Raw genomic sequence first — 19,952 nt, 5'->3', positions numbered from 1 at the left:
TCTTCAGTAACACTTTTGAAATCAATGTAATTATAAGGGATTTATAGGGGTATAATCTGCCTTTTACAGACTATTTACCTGATAAATGCTAATGACTTCTTGGAGGTGGAAGTGAAGGGAATTTGGGATTCTATCCAAGAAATACAAAATGGGATTCTAGTGTATAAATCTTCCTTACCTTTTGAATTGTTGCCAGCTGATAAATTCTTCCCAATGAAATACTTAATAAAATCTTCTCTGAGTTTTATGTGTTAACAGTAACAATGAAACAAAACTTCACCGTGTTCTCAAGTTGCACCAGAGACAGATGGAGCTCATGGTAAATGCAAAGAAAGCTTGCATCTCCTTTTAACATTTTCCCATTTCTTCATGGCGGTGATGTGGAATATTCAAGGCACAAGTGTGTACACACTATTTGCTTGCTGCTGTGCTGCAATGCAGCTTGGCATTTCTCTCACTCTGCTCAGAGCTGAAGTAGTCTCAAACCTCCTGCTGTACAGGAGTTGTTAACTTTCATTTTATTGACATTTCCTGTGATGAACAGAAGTCCATTTTCCTCAACTATTACTATGAGACTGGGGAGACTTGTGAGATTTCTACAAAACTTGCTCCATTTTGCAATTAGTTTTGTGTGCTAGTTTCAGATATTCATGTGTTAATGAATTACAGCAATGCCCAATCTTATTTTAGGTCAAAATCTCTATCTATGAGTAATCCAAGTGCATAATGGCAGGAAGGGTAAGGATAATACATTCATTCTCCACATTTCTTTCTAGAAGAAAATTCAGGAATTACTCTCTCCAGATGAGCTGCATAATAGAAAACACAATTTTATGTTTAACAATTAGTATAATGAATGTATATTGTGGTTTTTTAACTGGTAACCTCTAAAAAGTACTTTAGGAATAAAAGGCATCTGTATTAAAGAAGAGGTAGCCTGATAAATAGAGAGGAAGTAATCAAACGCCAGGGAAGGGAAATGCAACAAATGGAGTCTGTTTTATTTCCTGTAGGCTCAGACAAGCAGGCCTTTCCAAAAATAAAAAATCCTCTAAGCTTAACTTTCAGCATGAAAGAAATCTTGCCTAAGCATTTTGCAGCTTCATGATAACAACACAAATAGCTAACTTCCTATCTTAAATACTTTCTTTCTTTCACACTGACAAAAACAAAACAAGCATCCAGCTCTCTCTGAAGACATATTCACCCACTGTTGATTTGACAGGCTGCTTTATTTCAAGAGCTCCCTATATGTATGATGGCATCATTAGCATGGATAATAACCTGCAGATAGCCTCTGGTACAGCCCTGGTGTCATGGTTTGAGCACCACATGGCCGTTCACTCTCCCCTTCCTTCCGCTGCGCTGGAAAAGAGGAAAATTAATCAAACGGCTCAGGAATGAAGATAAGGAGAGGGAGGGGTTGTTCACCCATAAATGGTCACAAGCAAAAGACAGGCTCACATCTTAAAAACACCTCCCCCCACCCCTCTCTTCTTTCCAGGCTCAGTTTTGTTCCCAATTATTCCCACCTCCTTCCCCAGTGGCACAGGGGCAGGGAATGGGGGGCACAGTCAGTTCTGCCACTTCTTCCTGCGAGGAGGGTGGAAAAGCACTCTTCTGCATTCTTCTCCTTGCTCCACATGGCATCCCTCTCATGAGAGACAGTACTCCACAAACTCTCCCCACCATGAGTCCTCCCCACAGGATGCATTCTTCTCAAGATGCTCTGGTGTGGGTCACCTCCACGTGCTGCAGTCCTACCAGTGCCGAACTACAACAGTGGGGATTCTTCCCACAGAGTCCAGGGGTCTCCCACAGGCAAATGTCTGCTCCTCCAGTGACCTCCATGGGTGACTGGAGGTGGGGGGGGGGATTGGCCCTCTCACCACAGGATAGAAGGGTTATCTCTGCTCCAGCACACCTCCCCCCCTTCCTCTGTCTTCCTTCCACTGACCTCAGTGTTCACACAGGTGTCCTTCTTGTAACTCATCCTCTGAGTCATCACACCCTCTGAGGTTTCCTTCTTAAATACATTATCAGAGAGGCACGGCCACCATCGTTAATTGGCTCGGCCTTGGCTAGAGGCAGGTCCAACTTAGAGCTGGGGGAGCTTTCAGGAAGCTTCTCCCAGGAGACACCTGTAGCTCCCTCTCCTGCTACCAAAAACCCTGCCACACAAACCCAGCACATGCGGACGCCCTCTGAGTGGGAAAAGGGTGTGCTCAACCATCAGGCAAACCAGTCCTAAGCCTGCCCTGAGATCTTCCTATGCAGATGCTGAAGTTGCTCAGTGCTTCTCCCTCCAAGACAGGGTGCTTGTTATCAGATTTTAAATGAACCCGGCAATGTTCCCACTGAAGCTCAGGTGGAATTTGCTCCTGATTTCTGTTAATTTAGAAGTCTGAAATGCCAGTTCTGTACTTAAAAAAAAAAAAAAAATCAAGACCCCTTGCAATTCCCAAAGAGATTAAAAAGATGGTGCCTTAAGTGTTTCTTGCATTTGCCATGGAGTCTAAATTTTTCAAGTTTTCTTCAGTGAAGGTTAAAAGTCTATTTTAGATGTGAAAACAGAGTAATGATGGGACTTTAGGAGTAGCAATGGTAAAAATCAAAGTTTGCTAACTAGGAATTAACAGACATCTTCAAGAAGTATCCCTTAAGGACTGTTTATTGGGCATGGTTCCTGATGTAGAAATTGTCAGGAGGTTTTTAAACAGTTTTTCCATCTCAGCAAATATTCCTGTGTAGATGCAGATAAAACTGTCATAAAATAATCTTCTGATATTCTGTAGTATGCCCATATTTATTGTTTGGCAATCACACCAGTAATGTGTATGTGTCCATAACTGTACAGAAATTATCTATGTGGTAAATGTTTAGGGATCACTGATAAACAGGGATTTTGGAGCTCTGCTAGTCACTGCCCTGGCTGTGGAACGCCAGCCTAGTGCATCAAGGGCCTCTCTATAATACAGCACACTTCAGCTTGCCCTTGCAAGAGACCAGTTCCCCACAGCTACCTACACTGGTGCTAAGTGTCACTCCCCTAGTATTTTATTTCACAGACAGCACTGTATCCTTCTGACACTTTTCCATAGCCTTGAAAATTTGAAAGTACCAGGGATTAGTAGTGATAAACCTAAATCTGTATTTCAGTGCAAATTTATTTCAGTGATACACACTGCATTGTGGCTTGTTGTCATATGTTGTTGTGCTTGATATGTCATGTTTAATTAATATAGAGTGTGTCATTGTCTGTTGGGCTGTGGTAACTTCTAAGAAGGCCATGTTGGGGAAATAACAGTAACCATAGAAACAACAACAACAAAAATTGTGTAACATTTTGATTATTATTAATGTAATAAATAAAAATTACAAGAAGATTTACACATACTTTTTCTTTTGCCATCTTCATGGGTTCTTTTGGAGGGAGTTGTCCTGTATTGCTGGCATAAGCAAAGTTTTTAAATAATATTGTATCATTTTAATGTCACTGTTGATTTCTCAGCAGCCTCTGGTCTTTGTCTTAGACTTCTCATCCCTTAACAGATTTCATGTTTCTCTTTTTAATACATTCAGAATTCTCCATTCAAACTTCTTTAAAAGTCCTCACTGCCAAGGTATAGTAAAGGGCTACAATAAGGCGCTGGCAGCTTTATGCCAAAGTCTGAATTACCTTTCTCATCATCTCAGACTTGTTAGTGATACTGGCAGTCAGAGTCCACACTTTGCCTGCAAGTGGAGAGGGTTTTCCTTTCTTTTTCTTTTTTTAGGAAGCTTGACACATCCATGATCAATGTCTGGAAGTCTTGTAAAATGATCAGGAGTTTGCCTGCAACCACCAAATCTCACCCAGGCTTACTCAATTTGTAAAACATACATTTGTAGCTGAAAAAACAATCTCTGTATTCTCCAGGAGGTATTTATCAGGCCTGTCTTGGCAATAGCAGTACGTGGTTTATGGTCAGTTTCAGCTAACAGTGGTGTCCCATAAATAAAGGAATTTTTTTTACAGCCATGGCTTAAGGCCAAAGCCTCCTTCATTCTTTCAGCATATTTACATTCAGTTTTTGTTAGTGGCCATGATGCATTAACCACTTGTCTCCAGCTTCAACTGTGTTATTGAAAGAGTATTTTGCCAATACTCTCCTGGGATGCATCCATGAACAAATTACTTTTGTGCTTATTGTCATAGTATTTCAGGACTGGGGCCTCTTTAATTAAATCCTTCAGTTTCTCAAGCACTCTCTTAAGGTTTACATCTGTTGTTCTTTGAATGTTTTTGAGCAGTCATGCTCTAAGGATGCTGGTTCAAACAACTGCGTTAGTCATAAATTTTTCTGTGTAAAGCACAGTTCCAAGAAATCATCACACCCCTTCTTTCTTTGTTTAAGCAATTACACAGTGATGGCCATAGCATTATTATGATCTTTGCTGGGTTTCCTTCTCTCCCATCCACACCTTTTGTACGACACACTCTTATCATCTGCATTTGTTTAGTTTTAGCCTAGCAGCACCAAACCTTTCCAAAACTACCCAATCTCTGTGCTCATGGTCTTCTGTTGCATTATCAAAAGTTAAATCTGGGTTCCCTGGGGTCAGTCCTGTTCCTGATCACCATCCACTCTCTTTTCAGGACTGTAGCCTTGAAATCTAGGGAAATCTAGCCCTGAAATCTACCCATGCATATAGGGATGCAGCCCTAGATTTGTGAGATTGGCTCTGTGACCTCAAACTGTTTTGTTCTTTTTTGACCTCAAGTAATTTCCATGCTTCTGTTTAGAAACAATGGGTTCCTCTATTTCACTTCAGAACTTCTGAGATTTCTGAACTACAGTTTCATAGTTGCCTTCTTCTGCCTGAAATCAACAATATTGGAAACATCATGTGCCTTGGCCACCACCGTTATCATCAGCAAAGATACTGACCAGCTGCCTTCCTCTTGGATGCCACCCATCACCTGCAGATGCATGCACCAAGCTGAAGATTTCTATGATTTCCTGTGTGCTTCCCAGGAGCTGTTGGTTACCACAGCTCAGCTGTGGCGTGCTGATTTGTTAAGCTTTGTTAACTAACAACGTGACTGAACATGCAGAATGAAGAGGCCATGGCTTGAAATAATCTTCTGTGGGTCTGCACATTGAACTCTGGTTGGTCTTTTACCAGCTGTATCATCTTCTCAGGATTTCCTCATCTTACTCAGCCTCTGAGACTGTGCTTCATTCATGGTTCATGTGGAGATTGACAGAAAAATACTTCATTCAAATAAGATTTCAACACCCTGACACTGGCCTCTGCATAACAGTAATCTGTTTACCCAGCTCTTCTGAGAAGGTTTCAAGAATACAAATGCTAGAGAAGTTTAGCTACATAGTTTCGCTCTGAAACTATCTCATCCTAGCATAAACCCATTTGATTCACTTGTTGATAGTAGTGGTTTCATGAAATTCAAATGGACATGCTTTTACTTACATACAGACCTGATCTTGTGTCTGTTTTTCTTTTCTGAGCATGGTAAGTTCTGCACTAAACTGCACTCCCAATATAGCAAAATGCATACAAAATCTGAAAAGCTGTTTTCTCTTAGCTGAAAAAGTGGTTCTGATACTGGAAAATGCTTGTTCTATGAGACCAGAACATTGTTGGTCTGGGAGGGTTTTTGTTAGCTAATGGCAAGAGTTTAACTCTGTATTAATAATAAGCCTTTTTAGTCAAAGTCCTAGAAACTTTATCAGTTTTAACCTCAGTAGCTAAACTATGTTCTGTAACTAGTGGTAGAATACATTCTGCAGGGAACTTCAGTTAAGTGCCTTCAATTCAGGCAGGCAGTCCAAGACATACCAAGATAGAGTCTTTGGGGATTCAGATTTTTTATAGAGTGCCATCTGCGTTTGGCATATTGTTCAGGTGTAGAGTGAAGGCTAGCAACACTGAAATGACTTGGTTTTCTCAGTGCTGATCATTTCAGAAGACTCATCTTTAAACTGAGGTTTTGCTGATCATTGATTACTGAATCATCTATGTTTTTTTCAGATAGAAAAGTAAATAAAGCTACTGGATCTCTTCTAAATTATTAACCAGCTGTGCTCTTTAAATTAACTTTAATGATAGAGAAAATCTAGAGGCAATTTGCTTATTGTGCTGCTTTAGCAGGTCAGCTGGCATTTTGGAAGGTTTGTTACTTTACACTGCTCTTTTTACATTTTTAGGCAAAATGCTCTGTGTCTGAACTTGGGAAAAGTTCTCACTGATTTCACAGTATGCTTTCCAGCATGAAATCATCATGGTTTGTCTAATTTTGTGTAATAATTGTTTTTTTTTCCTCAAATACACCTGAAGAAAGAAGGTATAAAAAAACCCCAACCCAACAGTTCTCTAAATGTCTTGGAAAATGTAGTCTATGGATCAAAATTAGGGAATTTTCCAGTACATTATGCAGTGTCATCCAGTTTCCATCCCATGAATCAGATTTGACACTGTGGCAAAGGAGCTTGGGGAACACATTCTCACCTGTCTCCCCTTCTCAAGGATGTCAACATGTGCTACAGCAAAGGTCAACCATAGCAAAGGTCTGCCACAGCAGTAACTTCCTTTTGGCCACCTGTCTCATCAGCTTCCTGGGCTGCAAGAGGAAAAATTGCCAAAGGAGTGACTGAGCAGGTTTGCTGAGCTGTAAAGAGCTGCTACTATCTCTCCTTCCTTTCTGTGCCATAGCAGCCCTCACCACTCACATTGTCATCTCTATGACAAGCAGGTAGGACCTGGGCACACCTATTGATCCTCTCACCCATAAACCAAATGCAATTACTTTACTTTCCAGTGAAGTATCTATATCCCCATGGCCAACATGATGCTAGGAGAATTTTAACTGATCTTCCCACCAGTCCACACAAGTGCCCTGATGTTGGCATTTAATACCCAGCATCACAAAGGATGAATCTCCAGCTAAGGGTTTTGAGTGAGCTGGTTGTGAAACAGTGAACAACTGGAAGTCATTAACTTCCATTCTGGACAAAAAAATCCGCTTTGTTGTGTCTGTGTGCCTTCAACTTCTCACTCAAAACAGTGTTCATGTTTGTAAGACTTGTTGCAGAAAATAGTTTATTCCAAGTAAATACAGGAAATTCCTTTTTGGTATTCCAATATATCTCGCACAAACCCACTGCTGGTGTGGGTTGAGGTATTTGTGCTCACATCGGTGATCAAATAACCTCTCTTCATTAAAGAATAACCGAATACTTTTTTTTTTTTTCTTGAACTAGATGAGTGAAGCAACAGCAGACTTACACTGAAAGCCCAAGCAACTGTCTCTGTTGAAAACAAAGGAACCTGCAACACATATGTGAGCACTGTGGCTTTGCTAGATATTTTGGTGAAAAAACAGGATTAGAGAGTATGCTTTTTGTCATTAGAGTATCAGAAGAAACAGTTGGAATAGGCCTGGACTGCTTCCAATCAGACTATTATGTTGTTGAACCAAAAACAAATTTAAGAGGAAGACTTTTCTGTGTACTGGGGTTGCAGTCAAACACCAGCAGGGTTGAGAGGGTGAACTTTGGTCCATGATACTGTCCACAACCATCGCCAGCTGCTTTGATTCCCAATGACACCAAATGGCTGCCTGGGGAGGGGAGGAAGGGGGAGTCAACATAAGTGGTGTTCTGCTGTACACAAGAATTCCATTGCATTGAAATGAAGTTTTGGGATCAATGTTTGACAATTTATATCTACCCTACTACTTTTCAGCTGAATGGTTTCAGCTTTTCCAGCCCAAACCTTGTTTGAACTGGAATAAATTGAAAGCAATAGCCTGGAAGTTAATGGAGCTGTGCAAACATGCAATCCCCCCCTAAAAATGGATCAGGCTCTTTTAAACAATATACTTTATGCTAGGGACCTTACCATGAACTCAGATGGTGAAATACTTACATGTTGGTCTGTTCAAAAGTTGAAAGACCTTTTTGTAAACCACCTCTATTGTACAGGAGGACTTTATTATGTACCAACATGTATTTAATTTTTGTCTTTGAAATGGTTTGCATTAGTGTTCCTCAGTGCACATCCAATTTAGATTTAATAAGATAGTGCTTGTCCATTAATGAAATAACAATAATAAAAACCATATTTCTTGACATTCAAATTCTATACAATCAATATATTTACTTTGCCTCTTAAAGTATGTTTTTAATGATCAGTTGGAATTACTTTTATGAAGAAAAACTTTTTAATAAATGAAAATTAATGATAAATTTGTAAACTTTAATTTTATAAGAGAAAAGAGACTAAACAAACCCCACATAGTTTAAGTGTAAGCAACAAGCTACAAGCAGATTAAAATTTCAAATGCTAAATATGAAAAATAATTTATTGACAGAGTTAAAGATGGTCCTCTAAAAATATCTTTGTTTTCATCTATTTTGGTGTATGGAATTATTTCTCTTTCACATAGCTCCATTAGAATTCTGAAAGAGAGGGGTTTCTCCTCATTTCAAAGGCCCTTTTGTTCCCAGTCCACAGAAATGAGATACTGGAACTGCTGGCTCTAGCCTTGGAGCCTCGCTCTGCCTGTGCATCCAGGATCCACAAAGCCCAATGCAGGATGTTCTCCTCTTTGACTGTCTGTCCCACATCCCTACCGGAGTTTGAGAATGGTCTGTGCGTCACCTTCTGAACCTGCTGCAATTCTCCATGGGGTGTAACACCCCACCACATGTTTCAGGTCACATCAAAACCAGAGCAGCAGAGTATGGAGGCAGAGGTATGGATGTGATGTACCTCCTGTTCCTTCTGCCTGAGAGGCTGGGAGAACAGCTGGTGTTGCAAACTTAAATCACCCAGCACAAATGTCTAGGGCTGCCCTGAAGAACTTTTATTTTCACAGCTCTTGTCACAGAGACATGTTGGAAACTCAATCACAGATGATGGATGTGGCTAAGATACATGACTTTCGGAGGCTGTTCCAGCTGGTTCCAGCTATGGACTTGCCCTGAAACGTATGGAGTCTAATCATCAGCCCAGTTTATGAAGGGCCAGGGAGCAAAAATCATGGACAGAAATAGTGTATGAACTCCTCCCTCCCCTGCACAATAAACCCCTTTCTCTGTTCCTGGCAGAGTGTACCCATAACTGAAGATCAAGACATTGTCTTGCAGATACTTTGAAACTAATAAGAAATGATGACTATGTCAAGCAAAATACTTGCAAGAAGGTTTTGTTATGGGGGGGATCAAAGGACAGATGAAAGAGGCTTTTATTTATAAACCACTTCTATTCTTTAACCCACTGGGGGCTGTCATAATATAAAAGACAACCCTTGCTTTGACCTTTCTGTGGAGCTTTACAGAAAAATAAGCATGAGACAAGTTTATAAAAGCATTATTTGAATTCTAGAAATAAGAAGTCATTGTATCCAGCACCATAAAGCTACAAGAATGATTAGCATTATGTGCAAAAGGTAAAAATAACTTGATGGTTTTGTCTTAAAACTATTAAGTTCACTGTATTGTAATCTACTCACAGAAAAAGTATAAAATATGTAAAAATGTAAAAAAAAAATATCTCTTTTGCCCAAGCTACATTTTAGTGCAGGATAGTTTATTTTTCAGTGTCATGTATCCAAGATTTTTCTGACTTTCCAAAAAGACCCATATTTTCACTTTTACTAATAGAATAGGACCCCATCTCACAAGACATGCCTTTTTTTATTGTTGCTCTAAACCATATGCTTTGCATTTTCATTAATACATACAGTAGCATCACTAGTATAATTAAAATATAATTAAAAAAATATTTGCAGTCTGTTAACATTTCTTTGACTATGCACTTTTGCTAAATCCTACCCTGAACTGAAAGCACCTTTCTTTTAGTGTGTCTGATATGCAAATTTAAATTAATTTATTTCTAGACACCATTTGCAGAGACTGACACTTCAATTGTTCGTGTCCAAAATTTTGATCCTTCAACCTCCTGTTCAGCTGCTGTCTAACTTGAGAAGAAGCCGAATTTCCTCTGATCTTTTATTTCTCCCAGTAAAATCTCTAGGTTGCTTACATGTTTGCCACACATTGGGTATATGTGCAGTCCTATGGGGTACTGTCCTACTCTTGCCCTGCCTGCCAGATATCCTCTCTGCCTTGGTCAGTGTCCTTGAAACTTGCCTAATAAACTGGCTCTTCCACAAATTAACCTGACCACACTGCTCATGCAGATCAGAAAATGCAGCTGAGAGTGGTAGAGAGAAACCATGGTCTATATTCCTACTTCATGTAGGCAGAGTAGGATTTCAGCGGAGTTCCTCAAGCAAGAGCATTTAGCCACCAGGAAAGCTGGCAGCAGGAGTGGGAGTCTAGCCAAGGCTTTTCTCATGTTTGCTGGAAAGGACCAGTGTGCTCTGGGCTCCATCCACAGCTCCTGTCTCTGAATCCAAATGGAAGGGTTTGGGTACTGGTTGCTTTGGAGGCACTGGTGATGTGCTCTGTTCCTTACCTTGCTATTTCCTGCTTAGCTTAGGAGCTCCCTGACCTCTGGGGCTACCCCCTTATGCATTTCTTTATGTGGGGGTCAGACTTCTAATTGAAGACTAGAAGTCTGCAAATCAAAAGTGGCTTGGAAGTAAACACCAATATGCAGAAGCCAGGCTCCTTTAGTAGGTATATAATAGTACTGTATCTTGCTTGGCCTATTGTAATAATTTCTTTCTATGTTGTTAACTTGTCCTCCTTTGCCTGAAATCCCTGAAATCATGACTGATTATGAGCTAGGCTATATTCTATTTAAAGTCAAAAGCCTGTAACCCAGCAGTCAAATCTCTGCTCCCAGCTGAGTAAAGCTGAGATATTCAAGCCTGAAGGAACAGTTGATAAGATCAGACATTTATGTTTCAGTCTTGTAAACAGCTTTTATGTAAATAATGTCTTGAGTTCAATGGAGTGTCTTGCTTGTGTTAAAATAAGACAGGCAAGTCTTATTTTGCACACTTCTTGTAACTTGAAGAACTGAGTTCAGCTGCACCATTTTAGAATCTCTGGGCAGCTTTGCCAATTTGGAGACAAGAAGTGGAAATGCTTAAACATGGTAGACAATTCTCTTCCTATATTTATCCAGGCTGCTGCCAAAACCTATTCATGTAAACTTGCTCTCCTGAGATTTCTAGCCCAATTTGAAAATCTGTACATTCTGACAAAGTCTGAAGAAATTTGCGCTCTGCCTGCTTCTCTGAGCTGGACAAAACCTTCTGAGATCCACATAGTGTGTGTCCAGGCTATAAACCAGGGTCAATGTCACACTCAGTTCATCTCACTGAACTGAACTGTAATTGCATTTAGAGTATGTCTTGAGATGTGTTTGTTAGCAGTGACAAACATGACCGAACGGTTTTTTTCTGATGGGTCCATTTATTGAAGAACTGAATTAGTGAGGGATTACATGACAGGCATGGCTCACATGGTATTTCTGGGCTTAATTCTGACCAGAAGAGGTGTTTGACGAAACAGGGTTAAATTAAAGAAAAAGAATAAACTTAGTCACCATAGGTTCTGGAAACACCTTCTTTCAGAGACATATGTTTCTTCTTAAACTTGAACTCTCCTTAATACCAGTGCTTCAGATCTGAAGACAATTTGTGCTGATATTAACAGGAAATTCTGTTATCATGACAATGAATGTATCATGGCTGAAATTTAACCTGATGTCTGCTCAACTGTGGGTGATTTTATGTTAGGCTACATGTACTCAGAATTATAGTCTTTCTGCTTCAAAATAAAGTTCAGAGAAAATTTCCATTGAAATCAGAACCATTTACCTGAACAACCGTAGGACTGGGCCAGCATAACACACAGATCTAAGAACAATTTCATATAACTGGAACGGGAGAATACAGTCAATGTCAAATAAGAATAAAAATTATGTCAGTGTTCTGTGTTGATTTCCATCTTACATTTCATAACAGTCAAAGTGAACTAGTTTACTATCTCTCTAGCACTCTGAGTCTTACTCAGCCACCAGAGACAAAAATGCTATATATCAGCATTCACAAGGACAGGTTTTGCACTGGAAAACTCAGCTTGTCCATTGGACTGAACCAGAATTAGTTCTTGCAAGTCTGATCAAATGTGTTATTTGTCCATGAATAGCATGTTGGTGCCTTTATTCTATTTTGGTACATCTTTCATGCTTTCTTTACAATAAACAATTTTGCTCATTTTATGTTGGGAAAGAAAAAGCTGTAGATTTTTTACAGTGGATGGATCAGGTGTGAATTAAGCAGCTGTAATAATGTTGTAAGAACAAAATCTTCCACTCATTTCTAATTCCAGTGAGAAAGAACAATTCTGTAAAAGGGCTGGTGGCTCAAAATCTATGAGGTTTTTTCTCAGCAACTCTTCCCACAGGCTTTGCCTGACAGTAATATATAACAGGCACTGGGCAGGCCTCACAGTGCTTTGCAAGAGAGGATGGAATGGATATCCACCAAGTCAGTAAGGGGAGAAGGAAGGTCTCCTGAGTGCAGGGTCCTTCCATGCTGTGGTTGTCCTCAACCTACTCCAGTACTGCTCTAAACCAGATGATACTTCAAGTGGTGGTCTCCTTACTGACTTTGATCAGAAGGAGACCCTTCTCAGTGGAATCCAGTGAAAGGGTAAGAGCAACAGGCACTAACTGAAATACAGAAAATTTTATTTCAGTGAAAAGGGAAAAAAACTCTATTTTTTTAACTGTGAGAGTGGTTGAACACTGAAACAGGTTGTCCAGAGAGGTTGTGGAGTCTCAGTCTGTAGAGACAGTCAAAACCCAGCTGGACATGGCCATGATCAACCTGCTCTAACTGACCCCTCTTTTGAGCAGGGGAGTTGGATGACACAATCTCCAGAGGTCTTTGCCAACCTCAGTGATTCTGTGGTTCATAATGTGTCCCAGGCACTTAACCTAACTGAACAAATTTTTCATATTAATGGTTGTGCATCTGAAGCAGTTTGTTTTCACTTCAGCTTCCAAGGAAGCTACATGTTTGGGAGAGGGACCTTTCTATACAACCACTAGGTCCACGTTCAACCTCAGCATAATTAGAACCTAGCACTGTCTCTTTAGTAATTAGAAGTATTTTAATCTGTATATTTTGTTTAGATGAAAACAAACATGAGTGGATGATTTCAGTCTAGTTATATACTCTTAGTTGTATACACAGAATTTAGACTGTGGTTAATCTTGAAAATGTCCACCATCTCTTGGAATGTGCACTGGACCTTCAGCCAGGCTACCTCATGGCTTCCTGGTGTAAATAACTAGGTTTCTCAATAGTTTCCAAACAGATTTTCTTCCTGTTTAGATACAAGGCCTACAGCCACCAAGCAGCTAGAGACTGCATTAATTTTTGATGGTGGACACAAATAGTTCTTGCCACCTTGGGATGGAAGCAAATAGAAAGCAGCACAGTGCTGGGGGCCCTACTTGATTTTCCTGCTACAAGGCTGGAGGAAGAGGAGGAAGAAGAGCAACTAACCCTCACTTTGTAGCCCAGGGGCCCTAACTCACTGTGATCATAAGAATCCCGCCACCACACTGCCCCTACCACAGAGACACTGGCAGTTGCAGATGGGTTAGAACATCTCCAGTTAAACCCTCAATTAAAGACAGTGAGTCAAAGTCTCTGCATTCATGAGAGAACTTGACTGAGCTTGAACCATGAACTAATCCAAACCATTGGTTTTCAAATTGAACTTGAACTGAAAACTACTTCAGTGAAAACCACAACCTGACTTCTCTATTGGTACCATTTTAAACAGTATCCATCTTGTCTTGCAAACTTCAAGCTGTGCCTGGACAGTGCAAAGCAGAGCTGAGTGGAGAGGGTCCCAGCTGTGAGGACCAGCTAAACTCAGCAGCAGAGGCAGAAAGACTGCAAGAGCCAGGAGATACCAGGTTGCTGAGCCTTAGTCCAGTGTCATGTTAATGCACTGCAGCATGCAAGGAAGCATCCTGAACTAACACTGAGACATATAAAGGAGGTCTACTGGGAACATCCAAGTGGGTCTGCACTGAACCAGGTAAACCTGTCCTTGGATGGGTGCTTCAGTGCAAATCACCCTTACTGTCAAAAATGTTTCTTTTTCATCTTTTACAACCAAGATTAACTTCCCACCCAGAAATCATGCTCTGCCACCTCTGCTTCACTAAAGAATCAGCTGCTATCAGCAGACTTTTCCCTTTTGATTTGCTTTCAGTTAAAGCAGATAGATTGAGTGTTATCAAGTTTCTCACCACCAGGCATGTTTTATGAATCATTCATTCACTGAGTCATGTAGCTCTTTTGAACTATTCCCCATTTTTCAACATCAATTTTAAGTGAGAGCACCAGATTTGATCTTACTACTGTACTTGTTCATGTCAAGTTACAACAATAACCGGACCAGCTTGAGGGGCTTAGAGATAAAATATCTGCTTTTTCCGTATGTTCCTGTTCAGCCTAATCAAACTAATGACCCTGGCTGAAAGAATAAGACTGTTTCTGCTATTTAATTCTGTTCTTTTGATTTGCCAAATAACTTGTCCAGCTTCTAGACACCTGTATAAATAAGACTTGAGAAAAAGAGAAATGTTCTAGCTTCATTTGTTCTGGTTCGAAAAAGCTCATCCTTCATTGAAAAAAAAAAAAGTAAATGAGTGTTTTAGTTTACTCTGCAAAACCAGAAATCTTAATTGGAAAGACGAGGTCATGGACATGGGATCTACCATGTGACTTTCCCTTTTAGTGCGGCTTGAAGACTTCTCATTTCAAGTGGAAGAAATTACTGCTCTCAGAGGGGGTTTTCATCCCAAACACCGTAACGTCACGAAGGAGAAAATGCATAATCTGTCATGATCCGCAGAAGGGACTGAACTGTTGGGTGGCAGTCACCTGAATTTCCTCTGTCACTATCAGAAAACCAATTAATGTAGTTGCTTGAGTCACTGAGAGCTGGAGGGAAACTTACACAGACACATTTGAATTCAGTTTTCTGTTGCTATAGTGTCTCACATCACTTCAGTCTCACATAAACATACCACTCCTGGGGACAGGGAGTTGCTTAAAGTCTAAGAAACCTAATATTCTACTACATAGGTTGTTTCTATTCACTTCTTGCCAAAAAAATTAATACATTAAAAATTTTCCTGTGTTGTTTTGTTGGTTTGGTTTTGGTTTTGTTTTTTTCTGGCAGTGCAGCAAGTCTGATTCCCCCTGCTTCCCATGGTTATGGCTCTTAAAAGAAATGGACAGTAGAGGAATTTTGAGTAGGGAGCAAGTTTTTTTGTGTGTGTTACCTATTATGAAGTCCCTAGCCAGCAACAATGATGTGTACCTCCATTCATCAGGTACATCTTGCAGAAATCAGCTGCAGAATGGGGAAATGAGTTTTGTCTCTTTGCAGGGCTGTGCACCTGCTTCTGCTCAGTGTGTTAGTTACATTTTCCCTCCTGTTTGTCTTTCCTACAACATCCCCCTCCTTGTAGTTATTTTGCTACCTCTGAGGTTAGAAGTAGGAAAATCTACTATGATCACCTAGTCTATCACCCTGTCAGTCTAAATTGCTGCCTCCAGCATATTTTCTCATGTTTTGTGTGTCTGGGGGTCTCTCTTGCAACTGGAGGCTAGATATGATCATGAGGCTCCAGAGAGCAACATTTTCCCTTTTAATCTACTTCAGAAAATTCATCTGTTCAGAAGCAAAAGATGGATGTGTATGAATACATGTACATATACATATATATTAATTATCTATGTACTTATAATGACATTTCAGGGTTCTTACATTTATTAGGGAAAAAAAAAAAAAGAGAGAGAAAAAGAGCGAAAGCAGTTATTACAGATTTAATTAATAAACCATATGCCTGACAGAAGTTCACAAAAACATCTGTTATTTCATTTTGAGTAATGCCAATTCTGCAGTATGAATGGCATCCTGGCCTGCTTCCAGGCTGGATAATTGCATTTTTCCTACCTGTGAATGTTCCTGCCATTTCAGCTGCATACAGCATTTCTTCTACCCTCCTTTTGCCAAATTATTCTGTGCTACTGCTGTGTATCCTTAAATGGCTGCCATGTTTCAATCCAGAGATGGCTTCCTACCTGCCCCCAAACAGTACATGAAGCTCTGACAGCTTAAGGGAACATTCAACCTACTGGAATCCTTGCTGGTAGGAAGGATGTCATTGTCAAATATTTGCCTGGGGCCTCTGAGGCTGAAAAACTTAGAAGACATGATGATATGGCCAGCAACAGTCACCCATTCATCTGAGCTGGAAATTTCATTTTCAGTGAAATTTAAAAACAATGGCCATGCTAATATGCAGTAAGAAGTATTGACATAAGGACAGTGCCAGGCATGCCCAGGTGCGCTGCCTCCAAAACAGGGCTGGATGGGACCTTGCTGACTTTGCAGATGGGCAGAAGAATCCTGTGGACGTGTGCTGGACCATGAGCAGCCTTGTCTACTGTAGTTTTCCATCAGGCATCTTCCAGGAGGAGTTGAGTAAACCAGAAAATTGTGAGGAGGGATTTTCCAGGTTCATACAGAGCAAAAGTTGACATGTGGGCATAAGTGTTTTTTGTTGCCATTGTTGAAAAGATTGAGACCTGAGAAACAAACAAGCAAATAAAAACATAAAAGGTCTCAAATCTACCTCTCTACTGTTCAGGTTCCTCTCTACTGTTCAGGTTCCTCTCTCCCAGTGGATTGGTTTTGTAGCCTCTTGGCACTCAGTAGTATGCATAGTGCACGGGCATTATACATCCAAAACGGCATGAATACACCTTTCAGATAACAGTTTTGAGATACAAAGTGCTGGAAAGAAAAAACTTTTGTGAGAAACACAACATATTCCTCAGCCTTAACCTTTGACAGTGACTTTAATTTGTGTACAGTAAATATTATCAAAAAAGGATTTGATAGCATTTCACTAATTTTGGTTGAAAGTTTCCATTTTATGAAACTTTCTGGGGGAAAATATTCACTGTTAGCTTAAAAAGTGAATGTGGGAAGGAACATTGCCACAAAAAAAAAATATTTAAAATCACCCAAATGTCTCTTTTCAAAAGGAGTATTAACGTGTAATTCCTTAGGCTGAAGTGACCCAGCTCAGCCATGATTCCCAGAGATGCAAAGGTTTCTGATCTGATGGTTTCAAACAAGAAACATGGAAATTTTAGGAGTCCTATTTACCCCAGCTTTCAATAGCTCCCATAGCAAAGTTATTTCAGAGCTGCAGAGCCTAGAAGCCCTGCAATGTCCTTTGCCTACTGCACAGAGGCTCGGGTTCACTAGCATCTTCAGAACAGTGGTCACATGGCAAATCATAACACAGAGCTCCAAGCAGGACAATTAATAACCCAGCTTTGAGTAGCAGAGCCATTGTCTTTCCAGCTAGTTTGGGTATCATCCATTTTACACCACCATAATGGTGGAGTTTCTCTGCAGAACACATCCTGCACAAACATGTTTCATGAGGTGAAACCCTAAGTCTGCTTGGGGCTTGCTGGAAGTCTATTGGATCTGTCATACTTTGTCAAAAACTCTGACCTGTTTTCTTTTATTTTCCTTTTTCACACAGCTGAGTGACAGGATGTACTGCCAGAGTGAGGTCATTCAGTTCCTTTTAAAGCCCTAGGTAACTCCACTGAAGTCTCTGGGCTTGCCTCTCGTCCACCACCAGAAATATTATAACAGATGTAGGATCTTCCAAAGTGTCTTTAGTCATTTTAAGCCCAGGAAGCAGAATGACGCAGAAAAAGGACAACTGCATTCCTACAGTTTACACAAATGCATGAATTAACCTGGATGGAGAGCTGTCTGGAAGAGAAGGATCTGGGGGTTCTCATTGACAAGCAGCTGAACCTGAGCCAGCAGTGTGCCCAGGTGGCCAAGAAAGCCAACGGCATCCTGGCTTGTATCAGAAATAGTGTGACCAGCAGAAGTAGGGAGGTGACAGTCCCCCTGTACTCTGCACTGGTGAGGCCACACCTGGAGTGTTGTGTCCAGTTTTGGGCACCTCAATACGAGAGAGATCTCGAGGTGCTGGAGCGAGTGCAGAGGAAGGCAATGAAGCTGGTGAAGGGCCTGGAGAACAAATCCTGTGAGGAGTGATTGCAGGAGCTGGGACTGTTCAGTTTGAGGAAGAGAAGGCTGAGGGGAGACCTCATCACTCCCTACAGCTACCTGAAAGGACATTGTGGAGAGGTTGGTGCTGGTCTCTTCTCACAGGTGATTAGTGACAGAACAAGGGGGAATGGCTTTAAACTACAACAGGGGAGGTTTAGACTGGACATTAGGAAAAACATTTTCACAGAAAGAGTGGTCAGAGAGTGGAATAGGCTGCCCAGGGAGGGGGTGGAGTCACCATCCCTGGATGTGTTTAAGGGTCATTTAGATGAGATGTTGGGGGGTATGGTGTAGGGGAGAACTTTGTAGAGTCGGGCTGAGGGTTGGACTCGATGATCCCAAGGGTCTTTCCAACCTGAATGATTCTATGAATTGGAAATATCAGTGTTTGAAGTGAGACTGCTAATGACAAGACTTACTTTCTCTGCAAAGCAGGGATGTTTTGAATATTTATTATTCTAAAATTTTAGACCATCCGAAAGAAAAAACATTCAATCTAGTTATTTCTCAAATGTGACGTATTTCTATTCCATTGCTATTCTCTACAGCACACACACAAAAAAAAAAAAAAAAAAAAAAAAAGAAGTAATATAGTGGTCTTTCCTTCTTTAATTGGTTATTAGAATGGAGTAAAATGTGATGGAGATTGTCTATGTAGATTCCTTTTAGATTCCCAGCTTCAAATCCAGAAACATGAATGACGACAAAGTGGCTCCTAATCAGTTACTAAACAAGGTTTATTAATAGACAAACTGTGGGAAAGGTAAACTTCAGAAAAGTTAAGTGCCTGGGAAAGGAGGGCAGCTAGCAAACAGAAAAAAATCCAATTTCACAATGAAGTGACAAGTTAGTCACTTAAATGACATGAAATTGATCTTTTTTTCTCACTGGAATTATGCATTATTTTTTCTGACATGCATAATTAGAGCCTAAAAGTGTATTTTTATTTGGTTTTAACTTTTTTTTTTTTCATGTGGGTGGTTTTTATTCCATAGTTTTCTACCTGAGTTATCAAGTGGGTGACATAAATATTTACAATGTTTCTCTTTCTTCAGAGCTTTTGGAGTTACTGGATGTTGCCTGTGTCTACACAGATATGTATACGTAATGTTTTCCAGAATGAAGGATATAATGTCTAAAGCACTTGAGTGACTTGCATTGTCTTTACACAGGCAGGCAGGCATGCATGGGCTCATAGTATTCTCTGTCTACTATGCACTGTAGTCTACTACGCATTGTGTCAACAGAGCTTTTATCACAGTTGGTACCCAGACAGGCTGCTGATACCTATTTTGGCATCTCTGTTCAGCACTGCAGTGGAGAGCACAAACAGGTTCTGAATTCCCAAGGCCTATCAAAAATGAGATTGAGATTCATAGTGAGCTAAATCTTAAAGACATTTTTCCCTTTAAATATCTCTCCAGATTTTTTTTTTTCAATAATGTGTTTGCAGTATGCCCTCACTGGCTTTCCACCTGTATAGTGTTTACACAGGAAAAGAAAATGTGGGTTTCTAATGTGAAAATTTTGCAAACTCTTTTCTGGCTTTCTTCATTCATCATAGTGAGAAAGACAATAAAAATTGCCATCTGCCTCGTAAAGCTGTGTTCTGAGCAAGCTAGGGACTTTGGACACAGGGGAAGAGCAGATGTAATGAGACAGAAGTACTTATTTTCTTTTTGCTTTTGCCATACTGTTTACCAACATACACTTCCTCCTCAAAATCTTTTGTAATTTAAGTAAGGAAGGAGAGTCGGTGTGAATGAACTTGAAATAAAAGCTTCTCATTAAACACCTGAATTAAGTGCAAAGGTACAC

The sequence above is a fragment of the Athene noctua genome, chromosome Z (genome assembly GCF_965140245.1).
Source record: "Athene noctua chromosome Z, bAthNoc1.hap1.1, whole genome shotgun sequence".
Lineage (NCBI taxonomy): Eukaryota > Metazoa > Chordata > Aves > Strigiformes > Strigidae > Athene > Athene noctua.
The sequence above is the reverse complement of the archived record's forward strand: the minus strand, read 5'-3'. Positions refer to the sequence as shown.